Genomic DNA, 9,525 nt, shown 5'->3' with positions numbered 1-9,525 from the left:
CTCTCTCTACCCGTGCTGCCATCGGCACGCGAGAGCTCCCCCCCACTCTCGTGGAAGCCCCATGCTCCGTGCTGGCGGACTACTTATGAAGCTGTACACGCTCCAGAGCTCTCTCTACCCGCGCTGCCATCGGCACGCGAGAGCTCCCGCCCACTCTCGTGGAAGCCCCATGCTCCGCGCTGGTGGACTACTTATGGAGCTGTACACGCTCATGAGCTCTCTCTACTCGCGCTGCCATTGGCATGAAAGAGCTCCCACCCACTCTCGTGGAAGCCCCATGCTCTGCGCTAGCGGGCTACTTAATGGAGCTATACACGCTCCAGAGCTCTCTCTACCCGCGCTGCCATCGGCACGCGAGAGCTCCCACCCACTCTCGTGGAAGCCCCATGCTCCGCGCTGGCGGACTACTTACCTGAGGGGCTGCTTGGCCGTCACATCCTCAAGTTGACCCGTGTCAAGCACAACAGCGGGAGGAGCACGTGCTCACGATGTCCCCCATGCGTATCTCCATCGTCGGACTTCACCCTCTCCGCGTGCCAGCGCATGAGCTTTGCTTCCTTAGGATCTATGAAATAACGTTGCAGACGGGGAGTGATCAGTAAGTACCATACAACTTTCTGAGGAGATTTCTTCCCGGCCTTCTTGTATCGAGTAGCATTGCACACCGGACAGCTGGTTTTTTCCGCGTGCTCCTTCCGATAAATGATGCAATCGTTGATGCATGCTTGGTATCTAATGTGGGGCAGATCAAGAGGGCAGACGATCTTCTTGGCCTCATCGACGCTAGTAGGACACAGCTTCCCCGAGGGCAGAACTTTATTATGTAGATACTTCAAATGCTCATCGAGGCTTGTGTCCGTCCATTCGTTTTTGGCCTTCGTCTTTAGAAGTTCGAGCGTGAAACTCAAGCGGGTCACCTCGGGATCGCAACCGTCATACAATGGAGTATTCGAGTCTACCTCCAGCTGCGCCAGCTTGGCCTCCTCTCTTAAAGTGGCTCTTTCGCTAGTCGTACTCTTGCGAAGCAGTTCTTGAACATGAGGGTCCTGCGTGACTGAACTTAGTTGTGTCGAAGACTTCGGCGTATCCGCTTCTTCTCCGCTATGTCCGGCCTCTTCTCTGCCATGTACGACCTCTTCTCCGCCGTGTACGGCCTCTTCTCCTCCGCCGTGTACGGCCTCTTCTCCTCTGCCCTCAAACTCTTCTTCGGGTCCATCATCATCAGGCATCTCTTCGTCTACCACCATGTCGTTATTGTCTGCCACATGTGGACATCCTCATCATCATCTTCAATTATCCACCGAGTATTGCCATCCATGAAACCATGCATAAGCAGGTGCACCTTCAAACTCCACGGTCAAAGGGGTCCAAGATGACGATTAGTTTGCATCTTCTACACGGACATATAACCCCAGTCTGGTTATGTAAATATATGCCGTGCACCATAGACCGCAACCATCTTTCCACCACCCTTCCACTGACCTTCATGATTGCCTGCGCGGTATAATAAGCAAAAGAATTTTAACCATGCATGCATATATCAAAGTCGTACAATATTTCGGCATGACCTTCCCTAAAAATAGGGCATGTAGAGTTTGCCCGAAATTCGTCGAAACGGAAATAAATCAACATTTCGGCAAAACATAAGCAACTCATGTCACGCACGATCCGACAAATACACATAGGCAGCAACTCATGCCACACACACATATTCCCACCGTCATAGCGCAAACACACATATTTCCATTAATTCTTGCAAAACACAACTTTTTGCTCACCTTTCGTCCCGAGAGAAGGTCGATCGAGCAAAGGTACAGTAGATGGCATGTGCCGCTATCTAGCTAGCTAGGGATTGGAAGTAGTAGGACAAAGATGCATGGTAGATCTAGTTGGAAGGAGATGCTCTAGCTAACTAGTGGAGAGGGAGGGAAAGCTAGCTAGTGAGACAAAGGCATGAGTGGGACCGGAAGAGAGAAGGAGGAGAGACTAATAAATTCAAGTGAGGAAGAAGAAGCCATTAATGGAGGAGATGGTGGATGGGGGCATTAATGGCGAGAGAAGAGAGGTAGGATAAGGAAGAACTAAGTGAGGGAGGTAGAGGAGGGAGAGGGTAAAGGAGAGGGGAGGGAAAAGGTGGCTGCTATGGTAGCAGTAGCGCTGGAAGCCGAAGAGCGATACTGCTAAGCGCCATAGCAGTAGCGCTGGTTGGTGGCCCAGCGCTGCTGCTAATCGGGCTCACCTGTTAGCACCGTGCACACATAGCGGTAGCGGTGGGCCGCCAACATGAGCTACTGCTATGGAATTAGTAGTAGCGCTGGTTTTCCACCACCGCTACTACTACAGGTAGCCCGTCTCGGTGGCGATGGGACCACTTAGCAGTAGCGCTGGATAAACAGCCCGCGCTACTGCTACCTGGCTACCTGTAGCGCCGGTTTTAGCCCCGCGCTACTACTACTTAGCAATAACGCTTCTGGATTATCCCGCGCCACTGCTAAAATTCTATCTATAAGCTTTCTCCTAGTAATGGAGACATGTCAGCTATTTTACTTGACCCTTTATTTGCTCTGATTTATTTCTGCTCTGGTTTTATCTCACCCTACCTACTCCCATTGTCCAATGCTAGATTCAGGGGGAGAGGAAGTTTAAGTTTAGGGGATAAAAATCCTTGAAAATTTATTGCAATTCCTTAATTCTTTGGGGACATGTCTATATTCAAAAGGAGTACTCACTCTTTGATACTCACTAATTACATGTCATCCCAGTCTTGGTACTCTTGTGGATCTTGAAGTATCTTTCTTGTTTGAAGTTCTCTTGTGTTACCTAACCCTATTTTCTCAAGCTTGCTTCTTCAAGAGTCAGTTCAAGGACCACAAGGTAAGTATATGCATCTCGCTCGTGTGCATGATTGTCTCTTGCTTTTGCACATATTGTTTGCAAGAGGGAATCATAAACATGAAGGTACATTTCTCATTACGTTTCGCTCTGATGCATATAGCCAATATACATGTAGCTCATTACTCTGTCATGCTGTGCATTCAAATGTCTTCTGATTCCATCATCACATGTCTGCACACAATGTAGGGGGAGCTTATGCAAGTTACAAGTTTCTCCAAAGCTTTAAATATACCACTCTTCATATCACTACTTGAAGCTTTGATGTATGTCGTCATCAATTACCAAAAAGGGGAGATTGAAAGCACAAGTTCTCCCTTGGTGGTTTTGGTAATTAATGTCAACATATCTTTTGTTTGACCAATGCTTTTATCTAGTATATTTCATATAAATTCAACAATGGCATGGCAAGGACAAGAGGATGTGGAGCCCCCTTCAAAATGCTAAGGACATGGATTGGCAAAAGCTCAATACTCTACATTTATGGTTAAGTGATCCAAGATCACATTGAGTCCATAGGAAAGCCAATACTATTAAAAGGGGATGAGGTGTTTTTTGACTATAAAGGGGACGAGGTGTTGCTTAATGATCTATTTGCTCAAGTGCTTAGTGATATTGCTCCAAAACCCTCACCACATTCTCCATCCAAATATGTCCAAACCCCACATTCCAACTCGGCCCCACCGAAATTTCCATATCCGGAGCCATCGAGTTCTTCTGGAAATAGCCACTGCCAAACCCTAACGAATCGGATCCACCGGTCGGTGCCACCGAGATTTCTGATCGGTGCCACCGAGTTGGGTCAAAAGTGTGTAACGGTTGGATTTTGTGTGGAGGCTATATATACCCCTCCACCCCTCTTACCTAGTAAGGGAGCCATCAGAACATGCCTACACTTCCACCACTCATTTTCTGAGAAAGAACCACCTACTCATGTGTTGAGATCAAGAGATTCCATTCCTACCATTTGAACGTTGATTTCCAGCCTTCCCGAAGTTGCTTTCCACTCAAATCCTCCTTCCACCGTAGCCAAATCTGTGAGAGAGGGTTGAGCGTTGGGGAGACTATCATTTGAAGCACAAGAGCCAGGAGTTCATCATCAACACACCATCTATTACCTTTTGGAGAGTGGTGTCTCCTAGACTGGTTAGGTGTTGCTTGGGATAATCCGACATGATGTGGAGTTGAACCAAGAAGTTTGTAAGGGCAAGGAGATCTCCTACTTTGTGAGGAACTACCCAAGTGAGGCAAGTCCTTCGTGGACGATGGATATGGTGGGATAGGCAAGGTTGCTTCTTCGTGGACCCTTCGTGGGTGGAGCCCTCCGTGACTCGAGCAGCCGTTACACGTCGTGGGTTGAAGTCTCCATCAACTTGGACATACGATAGCACCACTTATCGGAACCACGCCAAAAATATCCGCATCTCCATTGCGTTTGCACACTCCATTTCACATCCCCTTTACATTATTGCAATTGCATGCTTTACTCTTTCCGCTGCCTATACTATTGCCATGCTTGTGTAGAATGTATTGTGCGCCATTAACTTGTGCTAAACTCAACCTTAACTTGAGAATTGTAAAAAACGCCACTTTTGTTTGTTAAAGGTCTAATCACCCCCTCTAGACCCCTCTTCTCGATATTTCACACATGTTAACACTTCACGTTATTACAATTGAATACATAAGATATTAACTCAATTCATAACAAGCGAGTTTGGGTCGATGCAATATGATCGTTCTAGTAACATCATAATCTCAATGTTGTTCTAGGATTATCGTTACACTTAACAATATCTTAGGATCCGGAAACGTGATCACCAACAACACTTGAGCTAGTCCTAGAGGCAAGACTATGAATCTTTTATTTATAGTTTATTATTCCACACGTGCATACGAGTTTCCCACTGAATCGCATATTCCAGGATCATAGCAATTACAGCATAGAATATAAGCTCTATAATTGTGAATATGGAAATATAACAATACAAATATGATTGCCTCTAGGGCATATTTCCAACAGAAGGGTTGTCGAGAGTGGTGCTCGACACATAAGACACTTAGGGTGTCAGCACTTTTCGAAGTCGCATGACTCCCAATAGTCACTAAAAGTGGTGTCTGGCACACATAACACTTTGAGTGTTGTCTCACGACTCCTGGCTAGCATGAGCCCTTTGAGGCCCCTCGGACTCCGATTCCTAGCCTCCGATCGAGCCTGAGTTGTATGGAGGGGAAGAGTGACCCTCCTCTTAATTTTACTCAAGTAGGGAGTGAGTAATTTGCATGCCCATGGTGTCATTATATATCCTAGGTGTTCTTGAAAAATAATCAAGGCTATCCTTGAAAAGAGGAGGTGGAAGCATAGAACTAGGTAATCTTTAGTCCCCTAGTCCATGTGCCTCTAATTGGGCCAGGAGATAGGTTTTGGCCCACTAGGGGGAGATCCCCTCCATCATATGATGCCTTTTTGCTCGGGCTTGTGCCTCTTTGCTCTTTTGACTTCATTCTTGGCTTATTTGTGGCTCGCGCTACGCGTTCACCGGCTGATCTTTTGCAAAGATCGGTCGGGTCACGAGTCATTGGATGCACCAAGTGATGGCCGTCCATTTCAACTGACGAGTGTTTGCAACATGAGCCACGTTGCGCTCAAAGGGTTGCAACATGATCCATGTTGCGTTTGGAGATTTTGCAAAGATGGATGCTTTTGCAACATGAGTCATGTTGCGCTCGAGGTTTGCAACATGACTGATGTTGCAACAACTCGTCAGCCATCCCAAATGTACGTCTTCTCACAAATTGGAACTTACCCCCCCACCCCGGTGGCTCGTGTGCAATAGTGCGGCAAGTGTGGTCATCCTTGCAGCTCCGGCACCTGTCTACAACATTTGGCGCATGACTGGCAGCATCGGTGCCATGGTCTTTGTAGCGGCAGGTGGTTGTGTGTTTTGTGCAAGGTCGTCTCCCCGGCTCGCAACATAGCGGGTGGCCAATCTATAGGAGGGGAGGTTGTAGCACCATGGCTAGAGCTTGGGCCATGGAAGATTTGGGAAGAAGACGGTTTTTGCAGCAGCAGGTGGCTACGCATTTTGCTCATGGTCGTCTCCCTCGACTCGCAAATAGTGGGTGACCGGTCAAGAGGAGCGGAAGTTTGTAGCGCCATGGTTGGAGCTTGGGCCGTGGAGGATTTGGGAAGTAGATTGGAGGGGCAGGCGTGCCTATGTGTCGTGTGTGTGTGTGTGAGCGAGAGAGAGATAGAGAGAGAGAGAGAGAGCGAGGGGGTCAGACGAGGGAGAAATGACCAAATCCGTCCAAATATTTCGAGAAGGAGAGGAGGGGGAAATTAACATGCAAGGGCCCATGACATGTGTCACGTGACACAAGCGGTTGATTTCTTTCAAAAATTAGCGGGGTTTTCTCCTTATTGTTTTACAAGCTCTTCTTCCTTTGACTCGTTGACCATAGTCTTGTTTGGACTTGTATAGACTGGGTGACTTGCGTGGACAATGGAATCATTCAACCTACCTCAGGTACGAAAAAGAAAAAGGAGGGACGCCACTAGGTCCGGTGTGTCACTACATCTAATGCATTAGGTTTTACATATCATATCTTATTATAAAATGGTATTTTCAACTTATACCTATGTGAATAGGAATGATCAATCAGGTCAATTTGCTAATGTAGGGGCTTGTCTATATGACATGCCATGTAGGATTGGGGTGGGTCCCCTAATTGGATTTTGGTTATTCCCTCAGCAATATATTAGACCAATAACGATATTAGATGACTAGCATAAAAATATACCACCGAATTTGTATTTGGAAGTCTCTAATGGTATATTTTACGACATATGTATCCTATATTATTGGTCTAACAACGATAATAGTAAATATTAGAAATATAGGTCTTATAAACTCAGGTGGATGGAGTAACAACTAAATATCTTTTGTTACAAGAACAACTAAAAATCTTTCGCACAAGAAAGAAAGAAAATCTTTTAAAATAAAGGAAGGAAGCATGAAATTACCATGATTTTTTTTAGGATACACCATGAAATTTCTTAAGAATTGCCATGAAATCGTTTTATTTGTTTGGGAAAGAGTTCCCATGGGAGGATTTTTTATAGAGCAGAGTGCAAATTTTATATTTGAGGAAATCATCAACCTTTTTTTGAGCGTTAGAGGAGAGTGCAACAGGATTTACACGAGGAGAAGCTCAGTAACAACACGGGCACAAAGCTGCTGCTAGCCTGCTACGGCTTTCAAGGCCCAGGTCTATACTTCGTCCGTAATTGAGGCCCAGATATAGCAAACGCCAGCCCATTTCAAACGAGCAGCCTTCCGTGACTGGCTCCCGCACCGCCCGCTGCTGCCGCTTGCTGCGCTTCGGTTTTTAGTCCCACCTCGCCAAGCGGAGGAGCACCGGGCGGGAGCGCTGGCTATAAAACGAGGGCAAGGTGCGACGTTGTTCCATACTTACCTGGACGGGGTCGACGAGCGATCAAGAAGGCTCGTGGCCTGGGTCAGTGGTCAACATTGCACTTGGTGGATGCGCTGGCCCACCATCTCCCTAAGTGGGAGAGTGGACGTCATAATTTGTGGTAGAGGGGGTACGCGTTCGCGCGGCCCCTGCCAATCCTTGAAAATTAAATTTTGGTCCCTGGCCGGTCGGCCCAACCTACACGCAAGGTCCGGTTTTACAACATTTTGGTCCCTGGCCGGCTTCATACTAGGTCGTTTTTTACAATCCAGTCCCTTGTCTGGTCCTTCTGTTGCACAGCGAGAGGCAGCTAGAAGCAATTTCTCATGCCTGCTGGGGGTTCTGATCCAAATTTCTGAGCGACCTAACATATGCATCTGGTGCTGGCAGGCTGTATGTTCTGCTGCTCTTTGCTTTCCTGTTGCAACTAAGTAAAACTTGACAAGAACACATGCAGAAACATGTAGTCTGGACCGACTGAAGTTACTGCAGTCTAGTGGCTTAGCATCAGTCTAGTGGTTCAGTGCAATACATGTCTTCTTCATGTTCAGGGCCAGCAACCAGACACCAAACAAAACAAAATTCATTTTTCCGGTACACGTATTCAGCCATTCAACAGCTGCAAGCAACCTAAGACCAAAACCATGCACCTGAAGAAGAATCCTTTGCTTACACATTGATAAATTCACAAGGCCGGGCATTCAAAATAAATAAGGCCCCAGCATGCCTCTTAAGCCAAAACTACACTTGAAATTTGTCAGCTCCACCAAAGTCAAAAGGCAGAAGAATCAGTAAGTAGTTAAACAACACATCTGACTGATAAAAGGAACATCTCTTGCCATGCTCCAAACACTCGAGGATGGAACTAGCCGCAAAAACTTCAGATCCGCCACGAACATCTATTACACAGACTTCGAAAGAGCCACTGTTCTGTTCTGTGCTGGAAGAGCAATTTTTCGGAACAAGCTGGTAGAGTTGGCTTCAGCATTGTCATGAATGCTGAAGTAAGAGGCCACAAATCGACGATACTCCTAATATACTTGAGGATTGCCAACATGATCCGACATATCAAAGGTTCAATGTTGAATCACATCTACATACATAAAGTCGATATATCTTACGGGTGGAGCTCATATGCAGAGCACTAATAACCATCCATGGCGACCGCCGATCATCACGGATACGAATAAAACATACTGGGCACAACCCACATGGGTTGCATCATTTTGCCACAATTTATAATGGAGACGCCTTCCTACAGTGAGTGACCCAACTCACATGTGATCCACTCACCATTCAAAATAAAAATTAAAAACGTGTGATCCGTGGCTCCTTCCTTCCATCTCTCTAGGTTCATGCAGCAACGGGGCTGACTTGTCTCTTTGATGTTGATGAAGATAGCTCAGTTCCCACTTCTCCACCTTGACCCACTTTGTAGGTTCAGTCGATTAAGTCGAGTCGGAAGGCTTCCAAGGTATCCCCTGTTTTCTTTTTGTTGCGGGAAAAAGGTATCCCCTGTTGATGGACAATATTCCTAATTTCCCGCAATGAAATTCGATTTCGTTCATGTCGGCGGTTGGCAAAACGGCCTGGTAACCAAGCATGAGAAGCAGTCGTCGCACGCGACAGGCCACGGGTGGGCAAGATGCCATTTGCTGGTCATGCTTCCATTGAAATCAACTGCTATTTTCTGTATGTGAATTCGGGGTACTAAGTGCACGAGAAACAGCCTTGATCATGATCCATGCCGAAGGCCTGGCCTTTGAAGACCACGATCTTCTTAATCGTTTCATTTCGAGGAGAACATACAAGCAAGAGTTTACCGGCCCAAATTGATTTGATGCACCGTAAAAGGTCTCAAAAGTAATTGGGCTGTGAGGGAGTAGTGTGGCGAAAGATGGGCCGTGAGGGCAGCATCGTAGTCATAGAAGTGAATGTATCCGTTGACCGGTAGTTGTGGAGTTGAGATACTAACACTAGTGAAGACATACATAAGGAGAACTATCCAGAGGATCGGACTAGGTGGGGATTTGCTGTCACCAAAACGTTTAGGTGCCTTGGTTGGCAAGATCAGTAACATAACATGAACGTTTACGTACGAGGCTGCTGCTAAATGGGCACGGACGAGGAGAGCACAGAGGGACATGAGGCTGGAGGAGG

The 9,525-nt window shown here is 46.7% G+C and overlaps 1 non-coding gene across 1 annotated transcript; it reads left to right on the top strand.

Moving 5' to 3' along the window:
* Nucleotides 1–7,357: 7,357 nt before the first annotated feature.
* On the top strand, nucleotides 7,358–7,517 carry LOC120965492 (U1 spliceosomal RNA). Its single transcript, XR_005758545.2, has one exon. It is a non-coding gene; the product is annotated as a U1 spliceosomal RNA (small nuclear RNA).
* The last annotated feature ends 2,008 nt before the right edge of the window (nucleotides 7,518–9,525 follow it).

Source organism: Aegilops tauschii, chromosome 5, assembly GCF_002575655.3.
Source record: "Aegilops tauschii subsp. strangulata cultivar AL8/78 chromosome 5, Aet v6.0, whole genome shotgun sequence".
Lineage (NCBI taxonomy): Eukaryota > Viridiplantae > Streptophyta > Magnoliopsida > Poales > Poaceae > Aegilops > Aegilops tauschii.
This window is presented reverse-complemented; position numbering and strand designations above follow the sequence as displayed.